This window comes from Pan troglodytes, chromosome 11 (assembly GCF_028858775.2).
Source record: "Pan troglodytes isolate AG18354 chromosome 11, NHGRI_mPanTro3-v2.0_pri, whole genome shotgun sequence".
Classification (NCBI taxonomy): Eukaryota; Metazoa; Chordata; class Mammalia; order Primates; family Hominidae; genus Pan; species Pan troglodytes.
The window spans coordinates 30,184,308-30,188,461 of NC_072409.2; positions in this window are offsets into that span (position 1 = coordinate 30,184,308).

Sequence of the window (4,154 nt, forward strand, 5' to 3'; positions counted from 1 at the left end):
ATAAGTGCTAGTCCAATCTTTCATTCTAGCCCTTATCCATTTGCAGGCTTCCCCTGCCCACTAGACAAGGAGATACTGAAAGGCAGAGACCAGGAACGACTCAACTTGAGGCTCCCTAAGTATCAAGCATAGTGGATCTTAACCCGGGCTACACCTTAGAATCACCTGTGGAACTTGCCAAAAAGTTCCAACACTTAGGTCTTTCTCCACATCAATTAAATCAGAATCTCTGGGGAACAGAGCTGCAATTAGGGCCTCCATTCTCCAGGTTTCCTAAGTAGAATGGAGAATGGTTTTAACATTCTGCAGCTCCATTCCGACTGTGTGCCTGTTCTGTGTGTTCTCTGTGATACAGAATAGACTTTATGGGTCCCATTTTGTAAGTGAAGAAAATGCTCTGAGAGCAGATCATTGATTGAGTCAGCAAATCATTGGTTCATTGGTTTGTTAATTCACTCCCTATTCATTCATTCATTTGACAAGTATTTTTGTAGTATCCACTGTGTGTCTGGACACATAGTAAACAATAACAGACATTGCCCCTGCTCTCATAGAGGTTTCAGCCTAGTGAGTGAGGTAGACTGTGATCAATCACCCAAATAAATGTCAAGTCACACTCCAAATAAATGCCATGAAGGAGGAAGTTTTACTCAGGGGAGAGAACCACAACAGCTTTTGGAGTTTTTAACGGGGGAGGGGTTGACCAAGTCCTGGAGGCCAAGGATGTTTTCCCTGGTCAAGGTCTGCTGACTAGAGCATGGCAGGACGAGACATTCACTGGGCCAAGAGGGAAAGGCAGAGTGTCTCAGGCAGAGGGAGCTGTGGAAACCAGCAGAGTCCAGGGTCCTTCAGCCAGGTGTACCCCATGGTTCCCATCCTCAGCCTTTCTCTTCACCATTGTCTTGGGGCAGCAAGCAGGGCTTTAGAGAAGTGTAATCATTGTGCAGGATAGTGTGAGTGTACACACACACAGGTGCGCATGCATGTACATATACACAAGCACACACATGCATAAACATATAACATACATACATATACCCACACGCCCACACCACTCCTTTGCTCAGATCAGAGCTAGGCTGTCTGCCTGGGGCTATGCCGAAATGTTGATGCCCAAGGACTCCTTTCTCCAGGAATTAGAACAAGTTTTAAACCACATTATCTCACTGACTATGCAGAGTCCTCTGACAAATGGTGTCTTTTCATCCCAGCAGCCTGGGGGAGGTATAGACAGCCAGCAGACAGGATCTGAGGGTCATGCTGCCCAGAAACATGGGGTACACCCTCACCAATCTTGATTAAGCTCTTCTTTTTTGCTGTTGGAATAGACCAGAGGAAGGATTGGGATGCCCTGTCACTCAGCTCCAGGCCTTTTAGTTGTTCATGTCATATCAATTTTTCTTTTTTCAAAACGCTTATTTTTAAATGCTAAGAGAAACCCTTTTGTCCTAGATAATAGAACTTGGCTTTTAAGATTGCTGCCAATAAGAGCCTATGGATATCCAAAAGGAAAACTTCATGCTAGTCAAGCTAAAAGACAATCTCCTAGGCTTTCTATGTGTGATACTGTATTAGTCCGTTTTCACACTGCTGATAAAGACATAACTGAGACTGGCAAGAAGAAGAGGTTTAATTGAACTTACAGTTCCATATGGCCATGGAGGTCTCAGAATCCTGGCGGGAGGTGAAAGGCACTTCTTACATGGTAGTGGCAAGAGAAAATGAGGAAGATGCAAAAGCAGAAACCTCTGATAAAACCATCAGATCTCATGAGGCTGATTCTCTACCACAAGAACAGTATAGGGGAAACAGCCACCACAATTCAAATTATCTCCCACCAGGTCCCTCCCACAACACATGGGAATTCTGGGAGTACAAGATGAGATTTGGGTGGGGACACAGCCAAACCATATCATTCTACCCATGACCCTTCCAAATCTCATGTCCTCACATTTCAAAACCAATCATGCCTTCCCAGCAGTCCCCCAAAGTCTTAATTCAGCATTAACTCAAAAGTCCACAGTCCAGAGTCTCATCTGAGACAAAGCAAGTCCCTTCCACCTATGAGCCTGCAAAATCAAAAGCAAGCTAGTTTCTTCCTAGATTCAATGGGGTACAGGTATTAGGTAGACACAGCCATTCCAAATGGGAGAAATTGGCCAAAACAAAGGGGTTACAGGGGCTTCTTCTTCCTCAAGTGAACTGGAGGCAGTTGGAGCGCTCAGCAATTTCATTAACATTTTAAATACACAAATGGCAGATATACTCACTCAGTTGTCTTCTGATGTAAACTGGTGTGAGAGCAAGTCCCTGGGAAAGCTGGTTACAGTTGGGAATGTTCTTGACCCCTGGGGATGACCAAATGGATAGGTGGAGGCCATTAGGGAAAGCACAGAGTAGTCACCCAGGAGAGAGGAATAAACTATTTCCTGAAGAAGAAAGAAGAGCTCAGAATTGCAGTGGGTCACGAGCTGTGTATGAGACATAGTGGGGTGGTTTCTCCATTGCTGGAAAATCTAATTTTCATAGAGTTGATTTTGGTCATAGGAGTTATTTATTGGGATTCTTTGACTCAGGAAATATGAAATTTAGACAGGACCTAGGGATGGGCTGATAAAAATAGTTTAATGGTCCTAAAAGGGATAATGTAAGGAAGAGACATGGGAACTGAATAGAGTTTAAATTAGAATTGGCACAGAAGGAGGCCATATACTCAGTGATATTGTAAAAGGAGAATGTATGAGAGGCCAGGGGTTTTCTCAAGCAGGACAAAGTGAGAACAACAACCAGGACAACATCCCTTGCTTCCCCTCCTTTCTCTGCCAGCCATAACTTAGAAACTTCTTCCCACTTAAAAGTATTGTTCTGCTTCCTAGCTTTTGCCTCTGATGGATGAGATAATGAAAGCCTTCTTTGGTGGACGTTTCTCTTTTGGATGGGATAAACAATACTTCTCATGAGTAGTCTTTCCCCTTGGATTCTATACACTCAGCAAGGCCAGTTATGGTGCTCCAGGTAGCTGGGAGGTGGCAGGCTCAACTCACATCAGGTGTGGGTCCCAAGATCTAGAATTTAGGAAAAAGGGGTAGAAGCTCATGTAGGTCTCCCATCTCACTTTTCCTAATGCCATTTTTCCATTGATAATACTGTTATTCAGTCTCCTGCTTGACGCCAGTGGCCCCTTCCTAATGGATTCAGAACTCAAATGGGAGAGGGTGTGATTAATTGATCCCCTAAGTAATCTCAACCAACCTGTACAGGCAGAACTGTAGTTTAGTTTTGAAGAAATATTTTATGATTGTGAGATACAGCTAGAAATGGATCATGCAGAAGATGAAATCTTCTTTCGAGAATAACAAAATGAAATAACGAAAACAGGAATGAACGTTGAAATAATATTTTAAATGTTGGACTGAGGGTAGGCTCTCCCAGGTCCCCTTAAGTTTCTGTTGTTTGACAGATAATTAAACCCAAAGAAAGATCCAATGGAGAAATCTGTGTATGTGTCTTGCTCCCAGGAAGGCTATGGATGGGGGCTTTACTCACGTGATCATGGAGACTTGAATGGCCATGCAGGACTAGGTTGGAAAAACCCTCAAACATAAAGCATTATGCAGAAATATGGCCAACTATGACATAGAAACTAAAAATTCTTTTTAAATAAAGCAATATAGAGGAACTTTCACAGGCTGTGAAGGTACAGTGCTCTGAAACCCGATTATGCTGCCTGGTGGTGAAGGAAAAGCAAGAAGCCTGTGGCTGGGCAGAACAAGGGAGGGAAGAACACTAGTAGATGGAATCAGTGAGCTACCTCAAGTAAGACCTTGTAGGCTGTGGGAAGACTTGGGAAGCAACAAAATCAATTCACTTAATTACCATTTCTTACATAAGCCTATTACTAGCTACAAGATTGTTCAACAGACATTTACAATGCAATTACTTTCGCAGATCTAATATAAAATACATTTTAAGCATGATTCGTTGGGCTGGGTTACCCCATTCTCAATTTAATCAAAACAGATATTCCAAATCTCTGGCTGCTATAGGCTTTAAAGCCACTTATAGGGAGGGTGTCTGTCATCTGAAGCATAGGAAAGTTGCCTTTTTTTTTTTTTTGAGATTGAGTCTTGCTCTGTCGCTCAGGCTGGAGTGCA